The sequence below is a fragment of the Ictalurus furcatus genome, chromosome 27 (genome assembly GCF_023375685.1).
Source record: "Ictalurus furcatus strain D&B chromosome 27, Billie_1.0, whole genome shotgun sequence".
NCBI classification, from domain to species: domain Eukaryota; kingdom Metazoa; phylum Chordata; class Actinopteri; order Siluriformes; family Ictaluridae; genus Ictalurus; species Ictalurus furcatus.
The window spans coordinates 12,856,114-12,869,845 of NC_071281.1; positions in this window are offsets into that span (position 1 = coordinate 12,856,114).

The following is a 13,732-nucleotide window of genomic DNA, read 5'->3' on the forward strand; positions in this document are numbered from 1 at the left end:
CCTGGATATAATGTTTATTTGCCTTTGAGCTCTCTTAAATAGGCTTGACATTTAGTTGCAGCTTATCATATGGCATATAAAAGTGAGAGAAACAAAGAAAGACGGCTTCCCACACCAAGCTTGGGAGAGTTTCCCAAATAACACACAGACAAGCAAAGTTCAAATGGCAAGATCTCTCATTTGTTCCAAGAAAGGGGGGGGGGGGGGGTTCACAGAGAGCAGAGAGTGTGGTCTATTGATGATTTGTTATATGGCATGTTTTTGAAATGGTTCACGCTTCATCATATTTTAAACTTTATTACACGTGTCTGTTCCTCCAGGGAATGGTCAATGAGAAAGAGGAAGATAAAAGTATCGGGACATTCACCTCCTACCATGACAGAGAACCCATCCAACCCAAAACCCCGCTGCAGCATCCACTAGAAGTAGACTAGGATACTATGTGCACCTTTTGACCACCAGGTGGCACTAGCGCCCCTTGTGTTGAAAATCTTCAAGTAATGAACCCTTTATAAATATATTTTTTTTAATGGATAATCTCATTACTATAGGATGTACTAGTATTTTGTAATATGATTATTTCTTTTATTTAATTATTCCAAAATATGACTAGATTTTACTTTTATTTAAATAAATAACAAACACTTAATTTAATCTAATAGAGCCCTTTTCATACCAACCAATACTATCCAATAAGCAGAACTGGCAGTATATAAGTATGGTAATGTCAAAGTACACCTGGTGTTTGCCCAGGTGCATTGTGGGAAGAATGCAGTGTGTTCCAATCGATCATTTACCTGTCTCTCTCTTTTTTTAAATGAACACACATCCTGGGAGGAAATAACTTCATCATCCTACATGACTCCACCCATTATTTACATATTAAAGTTACCATCAGTATATTATTCATACATAACACTCCTCGCCCCCCCCCCCCAAAAAAAAACAGAATGTCCTCTCTTTTTTTCTTGTTAACACGAAATAATTCAAATCAATTACTGAACTGAATCGAAATAAAGAACTGAAAGAACAATGAAAGTCACACATATATATATATATATATATATATATATATATATATATATATATATATATATATATATATATATATATATATATATATATATATATAACTGGGTCTTGTAGGTGGATGTCGTTCCCTAGTGGTATAACAGCATTCTGTACTTGACATGGACTCTGAAACAGTTATACTGGAGCCCTGTTTCTGTCAGTTTTGTATCTGATTAATGTTTTCAGTCTCTCCTTCCACTGGTGTAAGTGGTGTCCACGTTCACTTCTGGAAAAACACTGGAGAGTCTAAACAAGTAGTAGGTGTGGCAACAGAACACTCAGCTTCCACGACAAATCCAAACAGTTGATCCAAATGTCTTTTCCAGATAACATTGTCAGATGTTTGTACAGTGTATGACACTGGGCCGGTTTGAGTGATCACAGTAGCTGGTACCACTATAGTTGCATGCTAGAACATTTAGACTGCCCTGGATGGAAGAGTCTACTCTTTGCTTTCATGTCTCTCCTGTGAACTTGTTTTTGCTGCTGATGAGTTACAGCCTCATTCACAGTAGAACGTCTCAGTAAGTGAAATCCAGAGCACAACGAATGCTTCAACATGAGAAAAGATGGAGAAACCTTTCTTTTCCAATGTTTGGGGTTTCTGTATGACAACAGGAAATCGTTCAGGCGCTGGTGAAAACTCCCTTGCCTTTGCGATGTCTTTAAGGCGTGTTTGATGGTTTGAACCATTCTCTCTGTGAGACCATTAGTGGCTGGGTGGTAAGGAGCTGACTTAATATGTTGTACACCACAACATTATAAGAACACCGCAAAATCTTGTAAAGTAAACTGTGGCCCATTGTCACTTATGAACTGTTCAGGATAGCCAAAATGGCTAAACATTTCTCCAAGTTTTATTACTGTTTTCTCAGTAGTTGTAGAATGCATAACAGCAACCTCAAGCCACTTGCTGTGGGTGTCCACCACTATTAACAACATTTTACCTTCGACTGGCCCAGCAAACTCCACATGTACACGCTGTCAAGGGGTCTCTGGCCAGTCCCATGGGTGTAATGGGACCAATTGAGGTTAATTTCTCACTTGCTGGCAGGATGGACATGACTTTGCCTTTCGTTCAATGTCCCCGTGCAAACCTGGCCACCAGAAATATCTCAGTGCCATTTCCTTCATTTGAACAATACCACAATGGCCCACATGGAGCAGCTGTAGGACCGTTTTCCTCAAAGATGGGGGTATGATCACTCTTTGTCCCCAAAGAAGACACCCTGAATGAATTGACAATTCATTCTGCCTGGATAAGTATCGCTTCAAGTTAGTATTGTCTTTAGGAACTTTTCCGTCTTTCAACATTTCCATGACCTCTGACAGAATTGGATCATTCTGTGTGCACCTTCTCACCGCATTGATGTCATCGCAGCCATCTTGACTTGCTCGAAGTAGGAGTTGTCTTTCTGCTTTCTCTCTGAACATGTCATGCGTAATGGTAGTCTAGATATACCATCTTCGTTGCAACTCTGCCTTCCAATATCTTATTTCATACACCCATCTTTGCATTAGACTTGGTGCCAAAGAGGGGATACCTGTGTGCGACCCAAGGATGGTGGTTAAAGGCCTGTGATCAGTTAGTAGTAGCAACTCTCTGCCAAACAGGTATTGGTGAAATTTTCGGACACCAAAAATGATTCTCAAAGCCTCTCGCTCGATCTGTGCATACTTGCTCTCTTCCTTGTTCAAAGTGTGTGAGGCAAATGCTATTGGCCTCTCTTTTCCCAAAGGCATGATGTGGGAAATTACTGCCCCCACACCATAAAGTCACGCATCGCAGGCCAACTGCAGGGGAAGCTTTGGATTAAAATGGGTCAACATCCCTGACTTCACAAGCGCTTTCTTGGCTTCTTAATAGGTGGTCTCACATTGCTGTCCATTCCCATGGCTTGTTGTTACACAGAAGTTGGTGTAGTGGTTTTAGCAGTGTGGTTAAGCCATTGATGAATCATCCATAGTAGTTCAGAAGACCTATGAATGAGCAGAGCTGGCTGGTGCTGGAGCCTCCAGTATAGCTCTTACTTTACTTTGGAAGGTGCCTTGTGCAGCCCATCAGCATCAATTATGATGTCCAAGATACTCAATGGACTGTTTGAAAAACTCACATTTATCTTTTTTCACTCTTAGGCCATATTCCTTTAGGCGCTGGAGTGTACAATTCAGATTATTCAGATGCTCTGCTTCACTTTTTTCTGTTACCAAGATGTCATCTAAGTAGCACTGCACCCCTTACAGGCCACTTAACACAACATGGCCCTCTGGAAAAGTAAAGGGGCCATGGATTAGGTGTTAAGTGGCCTGTCAGGGGTGCAGTGCTACTTAGATGACACCAAAAAGAAAATGCTGGTATCTAAAAAGTCCCTTGTTTTCAATTTTACTGAAATACTGCCCCCTGCCAAACCAGCAAACAGATCATAAATGAGGGGAAGTGGTTACTGTTCAGAAGACAGTATGGGGTTCACTGCCAATTTAAAAGTCACCACAAATTCAAATGGAACCATCGTTTTTAAGCACAGGTACTATAGGTGTAGCCCAATCACTGTTACTCACTGGCACAGGGACCCCACTGGTAACCAGCTCTTCCAGAGCTGTCTCAACTTTTGATGTGATGGCATTTGGCACAGAACAGGCTTTGCAACACTTAGGCATACTATCTGGCTTGATGTCGAGTTTGGCAGTGATACCTTTCATATCTTTTTTCTCTTTGAAACCATCCGCACCATTTGCCAATCCAGTTTCATTGTCTCCAGTCATTCTTGTCTGAGTAAAGCTGGGTAGTTCCCTTTTACGACATAAAGTGGCAGCTTTGCTGACTGTCCATTCAATTCCACCTCCACATCAATTACACCTCTTATGGCCACAGACTCTCCAGTATATGTTTTCAACACTATATTGCTGGGCCAGACATGTTTGAGTGTTTTGTGGTACACAGCATCTGATGCAATGGGGACTGTAGCACCAGTGTCTATCTCTGTACGCACACACTGTTCTTCAATGACAGGTGTCACCCAATAGCCTTTCCATGGCTAGGATTTTTAATGTCACTTTCTCGGTCAGTGTCATCTGTGTACTTCTTGCAATCTGTCTGCATTGCATGCACACTCTTCTTTTTCTCTGATTTTTAAGGCACTTTGTTGAATCTTTGTTTTGCATTCTTTTGTTTTCCTCTGCAAGCACATTCTACATGGCCTTTTTCCCACATCTACAACACTGCAACTCTTTACCCCAACACTCAGATGTAAGATGTCCAACTTTGCCACATCTATAACATGTTGCATTCTTAGGTGCTTTGCCACATTGATTTGTTAATGTGTTCATGTCAGATGCCAATTTATCCACTTTTCCTGAGCTACTGAATTGCTTCACTTCTTTAGTAGCAAGTTCCATGCTTACACTTATTTCAGTGGCTTTCTGCAACGTGAGATTATTTCATTTACATGCAACAGTTGTTTTTGAACAGAATTTTTTGCATTGAGATCACGCAGAGTTCACACACAGTTTCATGCCCTAATCTCACATTTTGCAATTCACACACACACACACACACACACACACACACACACACACACACACACAGGTCCTTTCAGAAATACTTATCGCCTTCCTTTATGCCTTCCTTTTATCATTCATTAAGACAGAGGGCGCCAAAGAAGAGTCGGGAATACCAAGTCAGGAACAACAGAACTTGCGTCTTTAACGTTTACGTCGCACACACATTCTGGGAGCAAATCACTTCGTCATCCTACAGGACTCCACCCATTACTTACATATTAAAGTAACCACCAGTATTCTTTATTTAAACTTAGATTTCACACATAAATGTTGAGTGCACTTTACATTCCAAATAATAGAGACCAGAAATAAATGTAACACAAAATATGTTACTAGTTACAAACATGTGATTATAGTGAAATGTTGTAGCATGAGCCTAAATCTCTTGCCTGGTACTCAGCAACTGTGACAGACAAGCTAATGCTTAAAGAAGTATTTCTATTCATAACACTGCTGTCTCCTACTAAGGAGACTATGAGGATGACAGCAGATAATTACATATTGCTCATCACACCTTGAATATTCTTTTAATATGTGTTGACTAGCAACTGTCAGTTTCATAAATGGGGAGCACAGTTGATGCAAGCTCCTAGCAATAATTCTGTATATTTACATGTGAGAAAATGCATTTGTTGAATTTAATTGATCCAATAACAGGTAATGGGTGGTTAAAGATCACTTTTGAGTTCTGAAGAAGAAAGCAGAAACAGGACTCCAGGTTGTCTAATACAAGCTGAGTGCTTAGCCAGTGTACTGAACTGCACTGAAGCCAACAGAGTAACCGAATGCTGACTGGAAGGAGAGCCACATTAGATTCCACCAGAAAGCAATGTCATACTTAGTGGGAAATGAACGCTACCTGCCATAATAAAAGTGTCTAGCCAATACACTAGTGGCAATGATGATGTTATAACCAGGGTTAGTGGTGCTTTTAGCATAGGACTTAAGGTGCACTCACAGGTATTCATGTTATCTCAACAGTTGAGGGGAGTGCCGTTCAATGAGGCTAATGTTAAGTGGATAGCATTTACATGCCCCAGGGGAGAACCCACAGACTAAAAAGCTAGCTAAAATCAATGTGACCTGGAGGTCATGCTCACTAGAAAGCCAGATGGTGTTCAAGGATGATACATTTCCTGTTCATTGCTTATACATTTATTTGACCTTTGGTGTGATTTTCAATTTTCTACCTGCTATTTCAGGTACGTCCGATTGAATTGCCTTCTTTAACACTTATTCAAGCACCAAATATTTAGATGTAGAAGCAACAAATACAGGTTCATGTTTGCTTCACACCACCAAGTACAAGTATTTATCCAACCACAGCATACAAAGCAGATCAACAGCATTGAGCTACATGTGTGTTGCATCCGCTTCCTGAAAATTTTCAGCCTCTGTCAGTCGTGGAAACACTCCAAAACCCCTGGGAGACTGCAGGTCTGACAGCTGAACAAATAGGAGAACCAGTTCAATTTACCGCTCCATCACTGTTGCTCTAATGAGCTTGCCCCATCCCCCCACCCCCATTTTCTACTGAGAGTCAGTTAAGAATATTCTGCAAAGCCTCTGTACTCAAGTTACTTCATCATACATTATATATTAATAAGGGTCATCTGACTATTGACCGGGTGCATCCTTGGCCGGATGAGGCTGGGTTGTTGATCTCTTTCTGTGGTTCATCCAATTCTACATTTGTGCAAGTGTGACACAGCTACTTTTACTTATGTTAGACATTACTTGTATCGCAAAACATGCTTAACTGGAAGAACCTAGAATCTCCATTTGCCTGAAGCAAAAGTAAATAAAATATAGAAAATTATATTTAATGAAAATCTGGGTATTATGTCAAAACTGTACTCAATTAAAAGTAGGTCAATTGTCAATTATACCTGAGCAAAATTAAGCATTCAAATGTAAAAATTCATTCATTTAAACATTTTTATAAGTCAGATCAGTTTTTTTGAAGAAAAAACTGATGAAGAATGAATAAAACTTGTGCATAAACTGTTTTCAGCAAGTGCAATATTTTAGGTTGTCCAAGTCGCACGATTCAAAGCAATCTTTAAGGCAATAGTCACCAACCCTGTTCCTGGAGATCTACCTTCCTGAAGACTTTAGCTCCAACCATAATTGTGCCCACCTGACCATCTAATCATTACCTTAAGAAGCTCTTGATCAGCTAAAACAGGTGTGTTAGATTTTGGTTGGAGATGAAACTTGCAGGAAGGTAGACCCTGCTTTAGGCTATCTATGTGGTGATTTGTTGTGGTATCCATTAAAATTGGTATTGACTTGATTAGATGTTTTAAATAAAGTGGCAATGCACAAAACTGTGACAGGTTAAATTTGTAGCTGTCCAAAAGGGGGAAATAACTGGCTAAGTCAGCAGATTTGTACTAAGAGCCTTGAGATTTGTACTTAAGAGAACATAAGAACTAAAATGTATTGATGTTTTCAGGGAAATGTAATTGGGTAAAAGCATAATCATTCATTTTTAATTATACTTAGGTAAATTTCAACTCACCTAAAATTATATTTACTGTAAGTACAGTAATAATTTGTAATTACCTAAGTACTTTCAATTTCTGCTTTCCTGAAATGTTTACTTAAATACCAGGACAAATGGACTATATAAAACTCCCATTTGCATAAATGGCACTTGGCAGATAGTCTTATACAAAAAGACTGACACAAGTGTCTTGTTTTCTACTTGGAAAACATAACCATATACCAATGCAGATGGGCCAAAATCTAAAGATATTCAACAATCTTTGGCAATGCCAGAAACAGGCTTTAGTGCTGATACATAAGCACATAATACACAGATAACAAGCCAATATCATAGTTAATGTTTATTTAATTTTTTTTTTTCACTAAAATAGTCCGTTTTCAATAAATGTCAATAGATTTTCTTCAGTCTGCATTTGAAGAGGACAATGGCCACAAGATTCCTCATCTATTCATAACTGATGTATTGTCTCCACAGTTTCATCCAATATGATGTCGTTCTTCCATCCCACGCATGCTCATTCCAGAGCTCCTCCATCTCCATTGCCACTATGCCAACCCACTTAAGCGATTGTGAAGGTTTAATTGCTGTGCATTAAAATTTCAGAGCCAGCTGTTCCATCCTGGGCCGCTGGCATGACAGCTGGGGAAGATGAAGTGACTGCATGGAAATCACAAGGCGCTGAGCGGATAGAGTGAACACACTCAGTGACTTTGTGAGTCACCATTTTCAAAGAGTCTCAAAGAGTAAACGTGACCTAGTGAAAAGATATTGGTAGCATCTGCTTAAGTTACATGCTTCTGAATACATGCTACTGCAGAAAATGTTTGCAATATACGTATGGTAATGCCATTTGGTCTAAAAAATATACCCTGTGTGTTTTATTTTGATAATGTGGTAGTACTGTATATTCCCATGGTAGTCACTGATTTCAATTTCTAGAATTTGCCCTTAGTAGATTGTGTTGCCTATTTCGTGACAGCATGGTAAAGCCCTTACCCTATGGTTACACTAGCAAAGGACAAAGTGACAGTTTTCTATTAATTTTCAATGTATATACATGATACAGAGCCCTAATTTCAGTGACATCAAAAAATAAAGCAGCATGATTGGCAACATAACGGTGGCTTAGTGGTTAGCATGTTCGCCTCACACCTCCAGGGTTGGGTGTTGATTCCCACCATGACCATGTGTGTGCAGAGTTTGCATGTTCTCCCCGTGCTGCGGGGGTTTCCTCCGGGTACTCCGGTTTCCTCCCCCAGTCCAAAGACATGCATGGTAGGCTGATTGGCATGTCCAAAGTGTCCGTAGTGTATGAATGGGTGTGTGAATGTGTGTATGTGTTTGTGTGCCCTGCGATGGATTGGCACCCTGTCCAGGGTGTACCCCGCCTTGTGCCCGATGCTCCCTGGGATAGGCTCCAGGTTTCCCCGTGACCCTGAAAAGGATTAAGCGGTATAGAAGAAGGATGGATGGATTGGCAACATTTGAACTGAATGGAGTTTTCTCAATTCTGTGAAAATTAGGTGTGACATGATAAAGCAATAAATCCAAACGACTGCAAATTAGATATGTCTTGTTTGATAGTGTGACCAAAGAGTTTAGTTAAAAGACAAAGTGGAGACTATCCCTATTATTAAAACAAGTCTTGAAGCAAAACACCAAAAAAAAACCTGTTGTAGAGTTCATCTGTGCTTTCTGCACCTGGTATCAATAAGTTACTGATTGCTGTAACTACCCTGATCAGCCTATTTGTTATTTTTCCAACAAATTTGTGAAACAAAGAAAAATGAATGAAAGAACTCACCTTAGTTTTAGTGTAAGAACATTTTGAAGTCCTGTCTTTGTCTCAGTTTACTCTAATCATAACCATCATTTTTTTAATTCAACTATATAATTCTGATGAACTGATGTTTAAAAGTTGATCTCTCATCATACAAACTTAGTGTTTTTTCATAATTCATGTATGGGATATACAATTTTTTTTCTTCTATGTGTGTGTGCCTACTGTCATGTCTTTTCAAGTCAAAGTTGTTCATTTGCACTTGTTTTATGTTCCTGTACAAGTTCATTTTGCACACTTACTCCAGTCCACACTCCAGCCTACGTTTCACCATATTGCCACATCTTCCATCACGTCGGCATCACAGCAAGTAACTGTTCCCTGACCATGTGCATGTCCATGAATAAGAGGCAAATGTGCAAACCAAGCCATTGGGAGAAGAATATCTGCCCCTATTGCTGTAAACTCTTTATGGAATCCCAAACAGTACTAGCTGTTAGTACCCATGTACAAAGCAATCAGGAACAGTGAATACTTTATACAGTTTTGCTAATAGGTGGGAAACAAAAATGTGGATTTTCTCATGGGGTCTGAGAACTGGGCTGTAAAATACCGCTTAGCTGTACATATCTCAGCTGCAGATCATAGTGTTCATCCAGATCTCTCTCTCTCTCTCTCTCACTCTCTCTGACAGTTCAGGGGCTTTCCTGCACCCACTGTATCCAGCAGAGTTCCTTCTCATCTCTCTTGGTCCAGTAACCCTGGTTGGCTTCATATCTTTATATCTTGTATCTTTATATGATTGACTTACTGTTTCTCTCATCCTATCGGTTATGTATAATGGGTGATTCTGTGCTGTGCATCACATGTGAATATTGAAGGGTTAACAGGAGGAGAAGTGTGTATGTAGAACATGTTGCCATGGCGCTGTTAGTGCTGCAGATGTAAAATGCAGTGCTGCACTGCTAAAGTGAAGGAGAGTCAGATTTTTAGATTTAGGAGTGTGGGTGTTTGTTTCTTTACCTAGGCTGAAGCCATTCTAGAGAGATTTGTAAATGTATCATGCATATGTGTGTGTGGGGGGGGGGGGGGGGTATTTTCTTTGTTACCATAGCAACAGAATGAATCAGGTAATTTCAGAAAGCACCACAAGGCTTACATAACCATGAAACACAGAGTAAAAAGGTCTCCAGTCTTTGATGATATGTGAATTACTATTACAAATGATGCTTTTGTGAAATCACACACACATACACACACACACTCTCACGCAGACACTCACACACACGCGCAGACACACAAAGTGATTCACTTCCCTTACATATAGCTAAAGATTGTTTCAGCATTTATTGGAAGGTTTTTTGGCTTTTCATCATTGTTTTTTTTAAAACTCTATACAGATGGAATTAGTTTGTTTTGTTTTTTTATGTGGCTAGGTGAAGTAAGACTGTAGTCTTGTCCAAAATCTTCCTGTTAGTAATTATTATGGAATGTGTATTCCCATGCTTGCATAGATTATTGTAAAAAGGCTTGTACAAATATTGTGTATGATTTCTGTAAATGCAGATTCTGTAAATGCAGTGATCCACAAGCAAGACCCACTACCGCATAGGCCTTGCCCACCAACGCCGCAGTGGCCTTACATGGCTTGGATGGCAAAGCCAGCCTCCCTAAATTACCTGCCGTCGATGCAGAGAGGTAGCTCGCAAGCACCTCCTCCACCTTCAGCATAGATAAATACCCACGCCGTTCATCCCCCACGATGGCCGAATAATCAGAAATCGCTGTGTTATAGATACTTATGTATGGCATGGTTTTCCGCAGAAGCGTGATATTTCGTCATTCACTTCTGGAAAAAAGGAGTGTTTTCTGCAGTGTGAGGGAGGTTTATTTTCACTGTAGAGAAAAAGCTCATCCAGCCTTAGTAATCACTTCAAGTAGCTTTTTATATGCTTGAGAGCTGCTCTCAGTTTTTAGCTCACCCTTCTGGCTCCTCGGAGTCATAGAGGGAGGGGTTTTTTTTTTGGCTTTCCATAGTGGAAGGAGTCGCCGCGACACGAGCTCCACCTCTAGACACTTCACACAGAAAGTGTGTCGTCTCCCCCCCACCAGATGAAACAGGAGTAAGGAGTAACACACTTCCTGCAGTCTCTCAATCATACTTTTCTCCTTTTTTTTTTTTTTTTTTTTTAAAGGGACAGAAAAGTAAAGAGAATTTTTTTTTAAAGATAGAGAGGAAATGAAGAGACTTTTTGCAAGCATGACACAAACGACCACCATGCAGTCTTGCTGAAGATAATAAGACTGACTGCGTGGTTAATAGGTGCCGTTTATATAATCAAACATGCACTTAATTGCCATGTCACCTGATCAAGGCAGGCCTATAAATAGGCATGATGTTACACAAGCTTCAGATACTGGTTGCATGCGAGAGTGCGGCCCCACAGCATTGAGCTCATGCAACGTGGAGTTCCCTTTGAGAGGGAACTGAAACACAAGTATCAGCTAAAAAAGCAAAAACAAACATGAAATGGGGAAAGGGGTGGGGCTTGTGAGTTCAAAACACTAATGCAATTGTCAATCGTTGCATATTTATATATTTGTTGGCTCTGCTGCTTTTGGTGGGGGTGAAGCCTAAGTGTTGAGCGATAACACGTAAAAACATATAATGATAAAATGTGGAGTTCCAATGCAAAATGTGTAAAGGTATGTAATAATAAAGCAGTCGGTTTGTTCTGAAGCTATGGGCTGTGTGCATTACACATGGGACTTTTTGGTGCAGTAAAGTGTAGACCCTCATCTAAAATTGAGATCTTTTATTCTGTGTCTCACTTAAGTCCTTAAGTTAATGTTGAAAATCACTAGTCTTGTAAGAAATGCCAGGGTTAAAAATCAGCTCCAAATTAGATTCTATTCTTGGCTTGCAGTCTGTGTAGGAAAGAAAATATTCTTCATAGCTATCATTTTACACTGATACATCCGCTGAATGAAATATAGCAGTTCAGTCCCATGTTTAACGATAATATTAGTCCATCCCTGATCCTTCATGTTCTAAGTGCTAAAGAAATGTTGTGGAACATTGCTAGCTAATGTTGTGCTGCTGTTTTCAGTCATTAGAACAAACTGTGTGCAAACTGAAATTGAGGACGTTTAAGAGAGCTGGGCTGGGAATTTGTGAGAGGGAGTGCGGGTTGAGAACATTTCCTTTGGGACAGCCTGGAAGCAACACACACATCAATTACACACCTGTGCACAAACATACACACAAGCAAAAGGGGGGGGGGGGATTATCTGCATTATATTACTAAGCATGGTATTACTGAACAGGAAATAATAAGATCCAGTCTCTCCATGTCTGGCTCTTCCCTGTAATTTAGAATATTAACATAATCTGTTAAAGAATACCAAATATATATTTGAGTGCAAATGTTTACATCATACCAATAAAATACTAATGAGAGAGAGAGAGAGAGAGAGATTCAGAATGCTAAACCCATGCAGCATAGAGTCACGGGAAATTCGGACCGCCCTTGAGAACAGATCACACGCTTGAGTTGCTATGGTTACGCTATTAGGTAACAGGGTTGCCATAGTGTCTGAACAGATCAAAGCTCAGCAAGAGAACAAGGAATAAAGAACACACACACACACACACACACACACATCAAACACTAAGATGAAAAAAATAAGTGTATATAGAACAACACTGTGAACTTCACGTCTAGGACGCAGGGGGCAGTACATCTTTTGAAGGCACAATTTTTTAATAATAAATGCACGCTGTGAAGAACAAACAATAACAATATAAACAAACAACTACACACAAAAGTTACAAATAATTATGTCATTTTATTGAAATCAGAAAACGTCACAAAAAAAACAGCTGCACAGGTCCTATTTGAAAAGTAGCCTTTATAGTGTGCTCAGTTCTTGTGCAGGTTTCTCGTTGGTCCTTTTGGATATGAGCTTTATAAGATCCGCTTCATAATCTCTGTCAGGAACTGCTGAAACAGCACAATAACACCTCGAGAGCCGAGTTTCACCTCTGCTTTTTGCAGTACTACTAGTTCTGGCAATTTCACACTGGATATTTGAAACAGTATTACAGAAAAGGCTTTAGATTTCCCTTAATTCAAAAGTCTCTGTAAGAGAAAAATGATGTGTCATGCTCGTTTGTGTGTACAAGGTCGCGTTTCATTTTCAACGTTTTATATACTGTATCGAGGAATGCAATATAGATTAATATTTGCAAATCATGCTGTTTGCTTTTTGGTTACAGTGTATAATTTTTTTATCTCAGTCCACTCACTGGTGTCCAAATGGCAGAACGGAAAAATACAGCAGCACATAGGCTGCACTGTATATTACAAGTGTAATATTTTAACAGAATATATGTGTGCTTACAATCTTGGTCAGGATCTTGGTCATGCTCAGGAAATTATCAGGCAAGCCTTGTAATATTAATATAATGTATGGCAGTATAGTACAATCTATGACAGTATTGCTGTATAGGTAAAAGGCAGAATAAAACACATTATAGTGCTTTCTAATTACTCATGCCATACTTATTACTCATGTAAAAAAAAAACTCTACGTAGCCTACGACTTCATTCAGAATTTCAAGTGATCTTAAGTAATCTTTCAGAAATCTACATATACTACCATTGGTTGTTATATAAAGTGCTTCATTTTGTGATAAATTATAATTTTCAGTTTCTACACTCTATATGGCACTGCAATTTATTTTTAATGATCAGCAACCTAAAAAAAAAAAAAAGTAAAAATACATTTAGGAGGGTTTGTGCTCC